Source organism: Emys orbicularis, chromosome 8 (assembly GCF_028017835.1).
Source record: "Emys orbicularis isolate rEmyOrb1 chromosome 8, rEmyOrb1.hap1, whole genome shotgun sequence".
NCBI classification, from domain to species: Eukaryota; Metazoa; Chordata; order Testudines; family Emydidae; genus Emys; species Emys orbicularis.
The window spans coordinates 89588534-89606384 of NC_088690.1; the positions used below are offsets into that span (position 1 = coordinate 89588534).

A 17851-nucleotide genomic window follows, 5' to 3' on the forward strand; every position below is an offset into this window, starting at 1 on the left:
GCTTTTTTTTAATAAACTTTCTGGACTAAGTGTCATTTTCAGGAGTGCTTCCGTAAAGGATTTGAAATAGAAAATATCAAGTGGAGGTTAGGGAAAAAAAAGAAGGTGGGTGCAACTGGTAAATTCATTATTTTAAAAAGCCAGATGCTCCATTTTATAAATCATTTTTGGGATGAGCTGCTCAGAATGGGCTGCACTTTCTTTTGATGGTAGAGACTTTTCTCCATTTTCCTGAGGTGCTGTTGGACTTGAAATGTTTCTTCTGTGTCTTGTATGTTATTATATGTGATATTAGGTGGTTATGCTGCTAAATGTGTTCTCAATGGTGTCATGGTAAAACAATGGAACAGCCTAATTGTACCATAGGAAAGCTCAACAATTCTTTTTTGTTGAAAACAGTTCCTGAAAATGGCAATTTAAAACTACAAAGCTGGTAATGACCTGAAATGATTGGAGTGTTCCTGCATTAGGGTATGTCTACACTACGAGAGTAGTTCGATTTTAGTTAAATCGAATATGTGGAATCGATATTACAAAGTCGAACGTGTGTGTCCACACTAAGGACAGTAATTCGACTTTGTCAGTCCACACTAACGGGGCAAGCGTCGACATTGGAAGCGGTGCACTGTGGGCAGCTATCCCACAGTTCCCGCAGTCCCCGCTGCCCATTGGAATTCTGGGTCGAGCTGCCATTGCCTTCTGGGTAAAAAAATGTGTCGAGGGTGGTTTTGGGTAACTGTCGTCATCCAACCGTCACTCCCGCCCTCCCTCCCTGAAAGCGCCGGCGGGAAATCAGTTCGCGCACTTTTCTGGTCAGTGACAGCGCGGACGCCACAGCACTGCGAGCATGGATCCCGCTGTGACCATCGCTGCAGTTGTGGCCGTTGTCAACGCATCGCAGCTCATCATCGACCTTTCACTGAGGCAGATAGAGAGAAATCAGGCGAGGAGGCTACGGCACCGCGGTGAGGACCTGAACTCCGAGAGTAGCACACGCCTGTCTGAAACCACGACACCCAGTGCCGAGGACATCACGGTGGCAATGGGTCTTGTGGATACTGTGGAACGGCGATTCTGGGCCCGTGAAACAAGCACGGACTGGTGGGACCGCATAGTGCTTCAGGTCTGGGATGAATCCCAGTGGCTGCGAAACTTTCGCATGCGGAAGGGGACTTTCCTCGAACTTTGTGAGTTGCTGTCCCCTGCCCTGAAGCGCAAGGACACCCGGATGCGAGCAGCCCTGACTGTCCAGAAGCGAGTGGCCATAGCCCTCTGGAAGCTTGCAACGCCGGACAGCTACCGGTCAGTCGCGAACCAGTTTGGCGTGGGCAAGTCTACCGTGGGGGTTGTTGTCATGCAAGTAGCCAAGGCAATCGTGAAGGTACTGCTGTCAAAGGTAGTGACCCTGGGAAACGCGCAGGCCATCATAGATGGCTTCGCCGCGATGGGATTCCCGAACTGCGGTGGGGCTATAGATGGGACTCACATCCCTATCCTGGGACCGGACCACCAGGCCAGCCAGTACATCAACCGAAAGGGCTACTTTTCAATGGTGCTGCAAGCACTGGTGGACCATAAGGGACGTTTTACTAACATCAACGTTGGATGGCCGGGCAAGGTTCATGACGCTCGCGTGTTCAGGAACTCTGGTCTGTTTAGAAGGCTGCAGGAAGGTATTTACTTCCCGGACCACAAAATAACTCTTGGGGATGTGGAGATGCCTACAGTGATCCTCGGGGACCCAGCATACCCGCTAATGCCCTGGCTCATGAAGCCCTATACTGGCGCCCTGGACACAGAAAAAGAACTGTTCAACTACCGGCTCAGCAAGTGCAGAATGGTGGTGGAGTGTGCTTTTGGCCGTCTCAAGGGGAGATGGAGAAGCTTACTGACTCGCTGTGATCTCAGCGAAACCAATATCCCCATTGTTATTGCAGCTTGCTGTGTGCTCCACAATCTCTGTGAGAGCAAGGGGGAGACCTTTATGGTGGGGTGGGAGGTTGAGGCAAATCGCCTGGCTGCTGATTACTCCCAGCCAGACAGCCGGGAGATTAGAAGAGCCCAGCGGGACGCACTGTGCATCCGGGAGGCTTTGAAAGACAGTTTCCAGACTGAGCAGGGTCACCAGTGAATTTTAAGTTTGTGGACTCAGAACCTGAACTTGCCACCGTTTCTTTACCCAGTTACCGTTGACTATCCTCTCCAGTTACATACCCCCTTCACCCCCTTCCCAAAAAATAAAATGTGTTCTGTTTTGTTAATGAACACCGTTGTCTTTATTACTGTTTTCGCGGGAATGTTTTAAACCTGGGACGCAGACTGTGGCGGGGTGCGGGTTTAGTGTTGTGATGCAAATGATGCTTCTAAACTCCAGGAATGACGGGTTCCGCAGTGGTGGACTGGTTGTTTCAACAGAGCCTGCCAGCCCTCCTGGGCGGGACAGCGTGTATGTGTCGGCTATGTGACTGTCTGGCAGGGGGAGGAGGGTTACAGCTCCCCTGCTGCGGGGCTCTGTGATGCATTAGATCTGTAACTGCCCTCCCCAGCCACAAAGTCACAGAGCAACCCCCCCCCCTCACAGAACATGAAAACCACCTCCCAGATTGAACAGGGTCACTAGTCACTGCACTGGGTATGTGTCCTGATCCTGGACCTGACCCCGCCTCTGTACCCTGGTAAAGGTGACTGTCCTGTCCAATTACCATGCCCCTTCCCCTCGTTCAGACAGACTCTCCTCCAAAATAAAATCATGGAAACAGTAATTAACAGAAACGAATATTTTATTATGAACCAGACATGAAACGTGGGGGTTGAAACTTGCACGGGGGCTTCTGTGAGGTGTGTAGGAAAGGACTTTTAAAATTTTGGGGAATGAGAGCCTTCTAGTGCTAGAGCAGTCTGCAGGGGTTGACTGAAAGTTTTAACGGCCCTTGCCGCCCCTCCTTCTTTGTACTTTGGGTGAGGGGGGTGTGGGACTTGGTGGCGGGGGAGGGCGGTTAGAGATAGACTGCAGCGGGGCTCTGTCCTCCTGCCTCCGGTCTTGCAGAACATCCACAAGGCGCCGGAGCGTGTCCGTTTGCTCCCTCAGAAGTCCAAGCAGCTTTTCAGTAGCCTGCTGGTCCTCCTGACGCCACCTCTCCTCCCGTTCCATGACTGCTCGGTGCATTTGGGACAAGTTCTCCCTCCACTGTGTCTGCTGGGCTGCCTGGGCTCGGGAGCAGCTCATTAGTTCTGAGAACATGTCCTCCCGCGTCTTCTTCTTCCTCCTCCTAATCTGCGCTAGCCTCTGGGAGTGTGCTGACAGGCTGGGTTGGGAGACAGTCGCAGATGTGTCTGTGTGAATGGGAAAAATGGAGTGAATTCCTGAGACAGATAAATGAAGTTGTGTACAAAGAACCTAGTCTTTCTCTGTGAACAAGACCATGCACTGCACCTCTCACATGCGCACTCAGGACAAGGTCGAATTTTCGGCCATCGCCTTCAGTGCCTGGGGTCCTGCAGTGGTCTTGCAGTTATCTGAGAAGCGTGGCAGGACACCTGAACTTCTGTAGCGTGCAATCATGGTAAGCCGTAGACTTCTGGCTGCTTAAAACTGTACTAGTAGCACTGGCCTCCTTTCACATTGAAAGCAATGCCAGTCTCTGCTGCCAGCAATCAGGACAGCATGAACTATGCCCCTGTCCCACCCCCTCGCGGCTGTTCCAGGGAAAGATCCCTGTATGCTGCCCCTCTCCCTCCACCGCGTGGCTGTAAAGCAGTCCCAATACTAACATTCCCCTCCCTAATTCAAAGCAGGGCGTAATGAGCGACATCACCCTGCTGAGGATCTCGGAGTCCCAGAGGGAAAGGATGTTTCGAGAAAGCCTTCAGAAACCAGGGCCGTTTGCCGCTATGCTCTGCAGGGCAATGATACCAGACTATCTGATGGTGTCGTGGCGCGGTAACGTGTCCTACCACGGAGGGCCCACTAAGATCGCCCTACCCAGGAACCTGATGAACAGGCTGGAAATGTACCTTCATGAGACCTACGAGGAGTTCTCCTATGAGGATTTCGCCTCCATCCCCGGCCATATTGACCGGATTTTCGCGTAGGTGCACTGGGACTAAAGAGTGGAGCGTCTTGGGCAGCATAATCATGACTTACCGGACATTGTAAAAAAATTTTTAAATACTTGGGACTAAATTGTGAAGAGCCTAAGGCAGACAAATCATGAAAAACCCTTTGTTACTATTGTAAATATTCCAGTTTTTTTGCAGATAATTGTTTACATGTTTAAGCACTTTAATAAACAGCCATTGTTAATATTATAAATATTTCAGTTCTTGTAAAAATAAATGTTTAGATATTTAAAGCACTTACTGCTTGATCCTTCCCCTGATTCTGTCTCCGGGGTAAGGGATGGGGACGGTTGGTAGGGGATCTCGGTAAGGGTGATGAAGAGATCCTGGCTGTCGGGGAAATCAGCGGTGCCAGCGCTGTCGACTGCCTCGTCCTCCTCATCTCCTTCTTCATCTTCCCCGTCCGCTAACATGTCCGACGAGGAACCTGCCGCGGACAATATCCCATCCTCAGAGTCCACGGTCAGTGGTGGGGTAGTGGTGGCGGACGCACCTAGGATGGAATGCAGTGCCTCGTAGAAACGGGATGTGTGGGGATGGGATCCGGAGCGTCCGTTTGCCTCTTTGGTTTTTTGGTAGCCTTGTCTCAGCTCCTTGATTTTCACGCGGCACTGCGTTGCATCCCGGCTGTATCCTCTCTCTGCCATGGCTTTAGAGATCTTCTCGTAGATCTTTGCATTCCGTCTTTTGGAGCGCAGCTCTGAAAGCACGGACTCATCGCCCCACACAGCGATGAGATCCAAGACTTCCCGATCAGTCCATGCTGGGGCCCTCCTTCTATTAGATTGCACGGCCATCTCTGCTGGAGAGCTCTGCATCGTTGCCAGTGCTGCTGAGCTCGCCACGCTGTCCAAACAGGGAATGAGATTCAAACTGCCCAGACAGGAAAAGGAATTCAAATTTTCCCGGGGCTTTTCCTGTGTGGCTGATCAGAGCATCCGAGCTCGGACTGCTGTCCAGAGCATCAACAGACTGGTGCACTGTGGGATAGCTCCCGGAGCTATTACCGTCGATTTCCATCCACACCTAGCCTAATTCGATATGGCCATTTCGAATTTAGCGCTACTCCTCTCGTTTTGGAGGAGTACAGAAGTCGAATTTAAGAGAGCTCTATGTCGAACTAAATAGCTTCGTGGTGTGGACGGGTGCAGGGTTAATTCGATTTAACGGCGCTAAATTCGACATAAACTCCTAGTGTAGACCAGGCCTTACAGTGTGACAAACTTCCTACTCAAATCTCTCAGATGTTGCCCTGCCCTCAGCATGTACTGAACTAAAACAGATGGAGTTTAACTTTGTTTCTACAAACGTCTTTGGTTCTTGTTCTGAATCTTTTTTTCCCCTTATCCCAGAGTGTTAGTGATGAAAAGTAGTTGTTATCTCAGGAGTATTCAGAGTCCTGTGTGAAATAAGTTCATATGTCCACATCACAAATGCCTCTAATTATTGGTGCTCTTGTTGTCAGTCTCAGCAAAGACATCCAGGATCCAATCGATCTGGGGATTCAATTACCTGCTTGTGGTGGCCTCCCAGATATTGCTTTCTAGGCACATTGAACAATGTGGGGACATGTATAATCCATGTTGTCTTTTCTGTACTTTGTTAAATGAAAGACTTCAGTCTTAATTACTGTGGATCTGCCTCTGTTTAATTAATAGAAACAAAAACAAACAAAAACAAAAAACCCCTACCACCAACAAAAAGCCTCTTTACATCTGGATCCAAGAAGGGAAAGGAATCAATATAGACAGCTATTATATGGGTAGTTTTGCTGACCAACTTACAAGTGATATGGGTGGTTTGTGGTTGTTGCTTTATGAACATTGTAGTTAGCATCCATCCTTGTACTGTGCAACAAAATTTAAATTGCTCTTGGCACTCATTACTGCAATGAAGAGCAGGTATCCAATTCCTTTGTTTTCTTATGAATGATGTCATGTTCAGTCTCGGCACGTTTGACTGCAGCAGGTCAGAATGAGTGGTTGTGATTAACAATATTTATTATTTACATACTATATGCTGAACTGCACAATGTGCCACACTACCCCGTCCTTGCCCCAAACACAGTATGGGGTGTGTTTATTGTAACAGCAATGCTTCAAGGAACAGACTGAATCTTCAGAAGTTTGGGAGGTTGAGAGGGAAGAGCATGTTACACAAATTGGAGGCTGCTTCAGCTGCCTTGGTGGCTTGAAAGAAGGATGGTGGAAAGCCAGGATGACACAGCATGATGTGGAAAGCCTCTTACGTGTTTGTTTAATGAGGACTAAACACACACCCTTTTTTTAGAGACTAATACGTGGATTCCCAAAAGAGAGCAAAGGGATGAGGATGGAACTGAGGCCTAGAGAAGCAGGATATGAGATAAAAAGGAAAGGGGAGCAGAGACCAGCAGAAACTGGACTGGTGGTTAGATGGCAGCCTGTCAGAGTTCAGGGAACAAGCAAAGTCCTTTGCTTTCTTTGCTTGGAGTGCTGCAGAGGCAATGCACTCAGCCACTGGCTCGAACGTGGCTTGTATTAACCATTTCAGGCTGACTGAAGGAGCAGCAAGAATGGGTTCCAGAGGGAAGGTCAATGCAATGCTTGGTTATGAGTGACTGAGAGTAGCTGGGCAAAATAAGAGAATCGGAGGAAATGCCTCTCACCCACAAAAATAAAGGATGGAGAGAAGAAAAAGCAGGATAGAGAGAGAAATGCAAGTGAGGGCTGGAGAAACACTGGCTGAAATAAGGGCATGGGGGAGTTGATAAATTTAGAAAGTAAATAAATACAGGATAAGGAATACATAAAAGAAAAATTAAATAAGAGTTCAATGAATGTATAGCTTTCCAAGAGGGTGTGAGGTGACAGGGGGAAAAGAGTAAGTTTATTGATGCTTTGGAGGAGAGCTTGAATTTAGAACTGATTGATGGTGAATTTCCATTTGTTGTAAGCTTATAGTTATCATGACTAGGAGTGTGCACCTAGCTCATTTGTTCTGTATAGATATGCTGCTAAAAAAAAAAGTGGTGTGTACCTGTTTATTTTTACTGTTTACTCTGAACTTGAATGTAAGCAGAAATAGCTTGCCACTTGAATATATGCAAAGTAGCTCCACATCTGCTTAGAAGTATCAACTGTAAGTATCCTGGTCTGAAAAATATTGGGGCATTTATGTTCCTTTTTTTTTTTTTTTGCTGATTTTTTTTTTTTTTTTTTTTGCATACGCTGTCTGATATTAGGCATGCAAGTGCCTCTTGAAATGTGGCTTTTAGTATAAAACTTGTCAGATCAGTGAGTTAGCTCAGCAAATGTATCTGATCTCCAGATCTCTCTGTGAGTTACTGTTCTTGAAAGTAACTCTGTTGGACCTGAAAATAGTTTAAAGATTTTCCCCTGAAAATCAAGGCATTTAGTTAGATGGTTTTAAGAGCTTAACTTTAGAGGCCCAAGTTTTGAAAAGTTTGGCTTCACTGGTTTTCCCAAAGCCATATAATTAGTGAGTAACAGAGCTGGGATTAGGATCCAACTTTTTTTGGCTCCCAAGCTCCATGCTCAATTCACTACATGTCACTGCCTCTTGTACTACCGTTTCAAAGTAAAGATTAGTATTTTACAGAAATAAAGAATCATTATTCTAGCCACCACAAAAAGTGATCCCAACTAGATATGTGTGTCGATAACAAAAGTGTGACCTGCATGAAATTATACTTTCCCTTTGGGGTGATCACATAATTTGCATTTGTAACTGCAATGGCATATAATTTCTAATGCAACATGAAATTGTTGAGGCAGTTCCACGAAAACTGCAAAATTCAATCCTGTTTTTTTGCTGACAGAAATCAAAGCAATGTATTTCACGGCTGGAACTTTAATGCAGACCAGGTATTGCCTTGTGAACTCTAGAGGAATAATTTGTCATGGGTAAGTGCAGGGAATTTAACTGATATTATGTTGTCTGATATTCAGGTTCAATTATGCCACCCAAAAGTCTCTACCTGCTGGCACATTATGGTTAGTTAGTAATATCCCTGTTGTGTTTTGTGCATGAGAACAAACTAAGATTATGCTTTGGAACCACGGTGGGTGTTGTGTTACTAGGTAGTAGTTTTGTTGTTGTTTTGGTGCATTGTTTTTGCGGGTTTTTGTTTGGTGTTTGGGGGTGTTATAAAAACAGAGGGTTTTTTGGTTCTTGGAAATAAAAACCATCAAAAACAAAAAATACAAGGAGGATAAAACTTCTTGCTCAGCAACAATGAAAAATCTAGTAAATTTATGTAGTCCCCAATAAAAACACACTCAGTATTTAATATTCTAGGATAGCAAAACCATAATTAAGGCTGTACCACAGTTTTCAGTTTAACAGGATTCTTAAACCTTCATATATATATATATATATATATATATATATATATATATATATATATATATATATATAGTATGTGTGTTCATATATATATATATATATATATATATATATATATATATATATATATATATATATATATATATAGTATGTGTGTTCATATATATATATATATATATATGAACACACATACTATATATATATATATATATATATATGAACACACATACTATATATATATATATATATATATATATATATATATATATATATATATATAACTAAACATAAGATTTGACTTTTTTAAGGTTTCTGAATTTTTCATGGCTTTTTCTGAAAAGCACCTTATTTTTGACGAAAACTTTAAAAAAAAATTATTTGAAAATGAACATTTCCTGAACAACCTTTTTTGTTTAAAAAAATTAAATGAAAATTTGACCAACTCTAATAATGTATCTAATTCTTCTGTCACACCAGCTTCATGTTAGCGTAACTCTATTCCCTTGGGTGGAATTAGTTTTCAGTTTCATTGGGACTAGAGTAAAATCAGGTCTCTTGTATTTGATAGTGTGATCAACAGTATTTTGTTTCAGAGCAGAGCCCGGAGCTGGAGCGCGGAGCAGCTCCGGAGCAGTGGAGCTGCAGGTTTTTGCCTGAAGCTGGAGCAGAGCTGGAGCACAGCTCCAAAGCCCTGTTTTGTTTATCTTTACTTGTTAACTTAGGCCCAGATTTTCTAAAGGTATTTAGGCCTTCATAGATTCTAAGTCCGGAAGGGACCACTGTCATCATCTAGTCTGATCTCCTGTATAGAACTTCCCCAAAATAATTCCTAGAGCAGATCTTTTAGAAAAACATTGAATCTTGATTTAAAAATTCTCAGGGATGGAGAATCCACCACGGCCCTTAATACATTGTTCCAATGGTTAATTACTCTCACTGTTCATAAAATTGTACGTCTTATTTCCAGTCTAAATTTGTCTAGCTTAAACTTCCAGCCATTGGATCATGTTATACCTTTCTCTGCTAGATTGAAGAGCCCATTAGGAAATATTTGTTCTGCATGCAGATACTTATAAACCAGGGGTGGGCAAACTACGGCCCGTGAGCCGTTTTAAGCTGGCCTGTGAGCTCCCACTGGGGAGCGGGGTCTGCGGCTTGCCCTGCTCTGGTGCTCGAGCTAGGGCACAGGGTCAGGGGCCGCACCATGCGGCTCCTAGAAGCCATGGCATGGCCCCTCTCTGGTGCTTGAGCCGGGGCACCATGGCCCTGCTCCAGCCCCTACGCACTCCAATGGCCACACTCCAATGGCCTCCTCCGGTGTTCCAATGGGAGCTGCAGGGGCGGTGCCTGCGGACGGGGCAGCGCGCAAAGCCGCCTGGCTGCGCCTCTGCGTAGGAGCCAGAGAAGGGACATGCCACTGCTTCTGGGAGCCGCTTGAGGTAAGCGCCCACTCGAAGCCTGCACCCCTGAGCCTCTCCCCGCCCCAGCCCTGATCCCCCTCCCATCCTCCTGCACCCCAAACTCCTCATCCCCAGCCCTACCCCAGAGCCTGCAACCTCCAGCCGGAGCCCTCACCCCCCCTGCACTCCACTTCCCCACCCCAGCCCGGAGTCCCCTCCCACACCCTGAACTCCTCATTTCTGGCCCACCCCGGAGCCCTCGCCCCCTCCTGCACCCCAGCCTCAATTCTGTGAGCATTCATGGCCCGCCATACAATTTCTATTCCCAGATGTGGCCCTCGGGCCAAAAGGTTTACCCACCCCTGTTATAAACTGTAATGAAGGCACCCCTTAACCTTCTCTTTGTTAAACTAAATAGATTTGAGCTCCTTGAGTCTTTACTATAAGGCATGTTTTCTAATCCTTTAATTGTTCTCATGGCTTTTCTCTAAACTATTTCCAATTTATCAACGTTCTTGAAGTGTGGACATTAGAACTGGACACAGTATTCCAGCAGCAGTTGCACCAGTGCCAAACACAGAGGTGAAATAACTTCTCTACTCCTTCTCAAGACTCTCCTGTTTATGCATCCCAGGATTGCATCAGTTCTTTTGGCCACAGCATCAGACTGGAAGCTTATATTCAGCTGATTATCCACCATAGAATCATAGGGCTAGAAGATACCGCAAGGGTCATCTAGTCTAACCCCCTGCCAAGATGCAGGATTTGTTGTTTCTAAACCATCCAAGAGAGATGGCTATTCAGACTCCTTTTGAAAACCTCCTGTGAAGAAGCTTCCACAACCTCCCAAGGGAGTCTGTTCCATTGTCCGACTGTTCTTACAGTTAGGAAGTTTTTTTCCCCCTGTGATTTAATCTAAATCTGCTATGCTGTAATTTGAACACGTTGCTCTTGTCCTGCCTTCTGTAGCAAAAGAGAATAACTTTTCTCCCTCTTTTTTATGGCAGCCTTTCAAGTATCTGAAGACCACTATCCTATCCCCCCTTATTCCTCTCTTTTCCAAACTAAACATATCCAGTTCCTTCAGTCTTTGCTCATATGGCTTGTATTCCATCCCTTTGATCTTTTTTGTCACTCACCTCGATCCTTTCCAGTTCCTCTACCTCAGTGGTCACCAACCGGTCGATTGTGATCGACTGGTTGATCCTAGAGGATCCTAGAGTCGATCGCGATCTCTGGTGTTGTAGTGTGGCTGCCGCTAAGGCAGACTCCCTGCCTACCCCGGCCCCACGCTGCTCCTGGAAGGTCTCCCCCTGCGCGCTGCTCCTGCCTGCAAGCACCGCCCCCACATCTCCCATTGGCTGGGAGAGCTGTGGGGGCGGTGCTTGCAGAGAGGGGCAGCGCATGGAGCCACGTGCCCCCCGCTATCCCCCCGGGCCGCATGGGCAGGTTGGCCCTTTCCGGGAGCAGTGTGGGACCCGGGTAGGCAGGGAGCCTGCCTTAGCCTCGCTGCACCCACCACCGACTGGGAGCCACTGGAGGTAAGTGCTGCCCGGCGGCAGGCCGCACCCCATCCCTGAGTCCCCTCCCGGAGCCAGCACTCCATACACCCTCCTGCACCCCAAACCCCACCCTGAGCCCCCCACCTAGAGCCAGCACCCTGTACTCCCTCCTGCACCCCAACCCCATGCCCCAGCCCTGACCCCCTCCCACAGCCAGCACCCCATACCCCCTCCTAAACCCCAACCCTCAGCCCCAGCCCTGACCCCCTCCCACAGCCAGCATCCCATACCCCCTCCTGCACCCCAACACTCTGCCCCATCCCGAAGTTCCCTCCTGCACCCAAACTCCCACCTAGAGCTTGCACCCCTCAGCCCCTCCTGCATGTCAACCCCCTGCCCCAGGCTCAGCCCAGACCCCCCTCCCACATTGAAAACCCCTCCCGAACCCCAACCTCCTGCCCCAGCCTGGTGAAAGTGAGTGAGGGTGGGGGACAGCGAGCGACGGAGATTGGGGGGAATGGAGCGAGCAGGGCGGGACTTTAGGGAAGTGATGGGGCTTCGAGGAAGGGGTGGGGTAGATCCTGGGTTGCCCTTAGATTCAAAAAGTGATCTTGGGCCTAAAAAGGTTGGAGACCACTGCTCTACATCCTTTCTGTACATCAGTAACCAAAATTGGACACAGTACTCCAGCTGAAGCCTAACCAGCACCAAGTAAAGCAGTACTATCACCTCCTGTGACTTGCATGCAATGCTTCTGTTAATGCATCTTACATTTGTGTAGCATCTTACATTTGTCTTTGTTGAATTTCATTTTGTTGTCCGTAGACCAGTTCTCCAATGTTTCAAGATCCCTCTGAATTTTAGCTCTATCCTCCAAAGTATTGGCAGCCCTCCCAGCGTTGTGTCATCTGCAAACTTGATCAATATGCTCTCTATACCTACATCCAGGTTGTTAATAAAGATGTTAAACAACACTGGACCCAGTACAGATCCCTGTGGATCTACATTTGAGACCTCCCTCCAATCCGACGACATTCCATACTCCTTTCTTTGTGGTTGTTTAGCCAATTATGTATCCATTTAATGGTAATTCTGTAGAGACCACATTTCTCCAGCCTACTTATCAGAATGCCATGTGGGACTGTGTCAAAACCCTTGCTTTTCACCATGACTCCCAAACGTTTTTCGGAGTCACTGCTTCCCAGGATAGACTCCTCCATCCTGTAAGTATGGCCTCCATTCTTTGTTGTCAGATGTATTTACATTTAGCCGTATTAAAATGCATATTGTTGCTTGAGTCCAATTTATCAACCAATCTAGATCGCTCTGAATCAGTGACCTGTCCTCTTAATTATTTACCAGTCCCCCAATTTTTGTATCCTCGGCAAACTATCAGTGATGATTTTATGTTTTCTTCCTGGTCGTTGATAAAGATTGTAAATAACATAGGGCCAAGAACCGATCTGTGGGACCCCACTGGAAACAGAGCTGCTCAATGACAATTTCCCATTCACAGTTACATTTTGCAGCTGTCAGCATTGCAATACTAATCTGAGGAGCCTAAATCTCATTTTCAAAAGGGATTTAGGCACTTAAGAGTCTAAATGCCCAATGCCTAAATCCTCCTAAGTGCCTAAATGCCTTTTGAAAATGAGATTTAGGTTCCTAAATTAGTTAGGTGTTGCATTGTTGAGCACAGCAAGGCCTAAATACATACATTTAAGGATCTGGGCTCTAAAGCTGATATATAGTTTAATCAGATGGAACATTACCAATATTTGGCATTTCTGTAGCACCAGTTAGTGGATAATCCCCAAGAACTTGATTATTCTTATTGAATGAAGCCATGTGATATCCGTATTGGGTAGGGAATGAATGCAGAAAACAGACCGCACTTTGAAGCTTGCTGTCTCTCACAAAATTCTGTGTGGTTAGAAATGTCAGATATTTTTAACAATATGGTATCCAAAATGCACTAGGAATGTTGGACAGTAATTATTCTGGGACAAACTCTGCAAACTGCATGCAGCCCAGAGTGAAGAGTGGTGTGGAGATGCCCTTCGTCTTTGGAGCCAGGGGAAAAGTTCTGCCTCAGAGCAGTTCTCCGGTACCCAGTGGGAGCATACCCATTGCTACCCCCTTCCGAGGTGCTTCTTGTTATTCTTTGTGTTCCTGAGCTAGTATGGAGGGAATGGGGACAGCTCATGGCCACTTCCTCCCTGCCACCTTTTGGGTGGACTGCACCCCTAAGTGTGAACGAAGGCAGCGGCCCCAGTGTGTGCACCTTCCTCCCTACCCCAAGTGCAGGAGCTGCACTTGTGGCTGGCCCTCATGCAGCTATGCAAAGGGGAGATAGAATAGGAGATGAAGGGGAGCATGCTCAGATATGGTTCCAGATGGAAATAGAAAAGAATAAGAGAAAGAGAGGTCTAGCTTTCTGTCAGTGGATGAACCACACAGAGTCCATATTGCCTTCCAATGTAATAGTCAGCTTAACCCCCCCCCCTCCCCTTGGAAGACTGCTAGATCAAAGTAATCAGTTCTAATAATAGAGCAATGCTTAGGCCCACTCATATGAAACAGGGACTAATCATGTACTACATAATGGAGGGGGGAGAACCCCTCCTATTTCAGTCAGCGAACCCAAGTAAAGGCTCTGAGATATAGGAAACATAGCCCTCTCCTTCCTGCTAATAAGAAAAACCAATAAAAATAATAAGAGATAAAGGTAGCTGGGAATATTATTATTTATTACTGTTTTCTAACACCTATGATGTGTTAAGGTCAAGAAGAAAATACAAACCTGTAAGGGGTTCACAGACACAGTTCCTTTATTTAGGAGTCTTTTTTTTAATCAATTAAAATGTATGAATTGATTTGCATATACCAGATATTTGGAGGAATACAATAGCTTATAGAATTGCTAACCATCATGCTTTATGTTTGAAATATGCTTTGTGTTAAGCTTGTCTCTTGTAAACGTCAGTGAGGTAAGGACACTTTTCAAAGACCATAAATGTTAGATGATAGAACCGTATTTCTATATTTTTCTCTTTCCGCCCCCCTCCCTTGCACAGTGAGTACAGGGACTGCTGCTCCCTGAGGTGCAGTGTACCCTAAAGGAGGCAAGGAGGAATGGGATGGGGAGGGGCTGTGAGCTGCTCTCCTCCCATTCTTCAAAGCCATACAGGCATTTCAAATGTTCATAATTACTCTCAGGTAAACCTTGTGTATATTACTAGAAACTCCGCTATTAAAACATCTGCTTTTTTGTTAATGATTATTAGATATTTTTCCCCAGGTAAAGTGTACAGACTTTTCCCCCCACAAGCAGGGCCGGATTAACTCTCCTGTGGGCCCGCAGCTATTAGATTTTGTGGGGTCCCTGTATACAAGTCTTTTTCCTGGGAGGGAGTTTGGTGCAGGAGGGTGCTGGGGCAGGGGATTGGGGAGCAGGAGAGGGTGCAGGGTCTGGGACGGCGTTTGGGTGCAGGAGGGGATTCTGACCTAGGGCAGGGGGTTGGGATGCCCGAGGAGGTGCGAGGTGGCTTCCGGCTGCCTGCCATAGCCCCACACTGCTCCCAGAAGCAGCTGGCTCCTAGCACGTCTCTGCGGTCCCTAGGGGGAGGTGGACAGCGTGTCTCCGTGCACTGTCTGCGCCCGCAAGCAGCACTCCTGTAGCTCCCATTGGCAGGTTTCTGGTTTAGGGTTAGGGACCCGCCCTTCCCCCTCCCCCCCCCCCCCACCAGGGGCCGCAGAGACTTGCTAGCAGCCAGTCACTTCCAGGAGCGGCGTGGAGCCACAGCACGCAGGTAGCCTGCCTGAGTGCCCCACTGCGCCCCGGGACTTTTAGCGGCCCGGAGTTGGAGATTGCTGCCTGTGATTTATTTCTGCAGGGCCCCAGCATCTAAAGCCCCTGCCTTAATCCAGCTCTGCCCACAAGACTCATTTGACATCCTAGTTACTCACAGGTTCTGTTTGTTGTAATCCAGAATGTGATAAAACAGTAAGTGCTCAGCTTCAGCCTTTAATGTCTTAACAGTCTTTTAAAACAAAATTACATTAAAATGTTATCTAATGAAATAAAATGAAAGCAAAAGTCTTCCCAGGACCATATATTTTAATGCCTGGTTAGTATCCATTTGCACGCATCCCTGCATACATTGCTAGTATTCTGAAAATCTTTGATGTTGTTATTGCTACAATAGTGTATTTGATCTTACCTCTTGTCCACTCATATTTTCAGTGACAGTCTTTCACTTTAAGATGCATATTCCTAAAATTGGGGGATTTTTTTTTTAAGTCTGAACTCTTGTTTAACAAAAATGGAGTATTATCTTAATAAATACACTTTCCAAGTCAGTCATGGAATTGCAGTTGGTCTTCAGGTTATCAAGATAGCCCTAATTTTGAAGATATAAATTTAGCTCTCCTACCATTTCACTTCTTTCAGTTTGGTCCTTGTCTTTTGGTCCTTTGACGCTGCTCACCTTTATGTTTTTCCTAGTAGCACATATACATGGTATTGGATCATATGCATGTCACATCTAATTAGATTTAACTTTCTTAAGGTAAATTTCAGCAGAGATCAGGAAGCAGTTATGTAATCACCTGGCTTGTCCTATTACTGGAAACGAAAGAGAAAAAGATGAATGTAGACACCCCAGATTTTAGTAATTTTATCCTGTCCCTAATGTATTTTACCATAGGGTATTAGATGAGGACTAAACTGAATTGTAGCAAAGTGTGTGACAATGTGACAAAGAACCAGTGGGATATTAGCTGGCAATTAGCCTTCTAAAATAATTATTGTATTTACATTTCAAGAGAAGAAAAGGAATGGGCCCAGTTTTCTCATACAAGTTATAATATTTTAACTATGTGGTGGTGTTGTAGCCATGTTGGTCCCAGGCTATTAGAGAAACAAGGTCGGTAAGGTAATATGTTTTACTGGACCAACTTCTGTTGGTGAGAGAGACCAGCTTTTGAGCTTACACAGAGCTCTTCTGAAGACCTGAAGAAGAGCTCTGTGTAAGCTCGAAAGCTTGCCTCTCTCACCAACAGAAGTTGGTCTAATAAAAGATATTACCTCACCCAAATTGTGTCTCGAAGTATTTTAACTGTCATTTTTAAAATAAAACATAATGGAAGGAGGGCTGTCTGATGAAAACAAAAAGCAAATGACATTACAGTAGCATGTTGGTGCAGACTAAAATAGTCTGTTTCCTAAACAAACAAGGTCAGAGGAGGTAAGAACAAGTTAGCTTTGAAAGAGTTTGTTTTCATTAGTGTTTGTAAAGTTTTAGAAGGATGATGCTTTTGTGCATAGTGAAAATTTAGATGGATCTCAGAAAGTGTTGAGGCTAAAATAAATGGAATGTGTCTGGGGATACTTTTTTGTGATTTTAAAAGTAGTCTCAATAGACAGGATTCCCCATCCCCCTTTTTTTAACTGGTTGTCACTGCTGGGTTTGCACGGTCCATCTGGCAAGAAAAATCTCCTCTGCTGCCAAATATACCAAGTACTGCATGTCCTGCTGTTTTATTGATTTGCGGGGACATCAATCGAGCATGGTGACAAGGGAGCTGGAGTGCAGAACCATCAGTGAAACAATTAGCAATCAATTGATGTAATAGTTTTAAACAGAGAGATTGTGAGTTGAACTTGGTACAAAGAGCTCAGTTGTGTGCTGTAGATATGAAAATTAAATGTAATGACTATACTGAAGCAAACATTCAATCAATAAAAAATGGCAGATCTTTTAATTTATTGAAACCTAGCCAAAGCCAAGTTATGCAATATATGTAATTATGAATGTACTGCTTTGTCGAGGTTTCCATACATTAAAATATTTGCCATATATGATACCAGTAACAGAAACAGCCAGTAGGGTCAAAAGAGTTTATTTCATATAAAAAAATTGGGTAAGTATCCTTCTGCCTGACTCTTGCCTCAGAACTTTACTGAAATGCATCTTGTATCTCAGCAGATTTGGCAATCTTTGCTGGGCTAGTGGGTAGCTTAAAATCTTGTGTGTTCCAGGAATTCTATATGGCTGGAGAGGTCCGCACACTTCTGTGAAGTTTGTCTGGGTCAGAATGTTTTGCTGTTTTGTAGCCGTGGTGTTTGTGAATGACTGAATGATCAATGGGCCCAGAGACTGTGATGGGCGCACATTTATAAATAAAAAAAGAAAAGATGCAACATCAGTCTTCCTTGGCCAAGGCTTTTTAGCAAGAGGAGTAAAATGAAGTAGGTCCCCATAGTTTTGTCAGAAATGAAGAGAATTCTCCTCTCAGAATTTTATTTGCAAAGACCTAACTTACTTTACTTGTAAAGATCCAGTTGTGAATTTCCAGGAAAACCAAAAACGATTCCTAATTATTTGATTATTAGAACTTAGTCAAGCTTTATTGAAGCTTTATAGCTGCTATTCAGGTGCAGAATTATGAGGGAGGTTTATTCTGCCCTGCATTTATTTC

The 17851-nt window shown here is 45.4% G+C and overlaps 1 protein-coding gene across 2 annotated transcripts in view; it reads left to right on the forward strand.

Annotated features, from left to right (window-relative positions):
* GABRB2 (gamma-aminobutyric acid type A receptor subunit beta2) overlaps nucleotides 1-17851 on the forward strand; it is a 253223-nt gene that overhangs the window by 94603 nt on the left and 140769 nt on the right. The window lies entirely within an intron of this gene.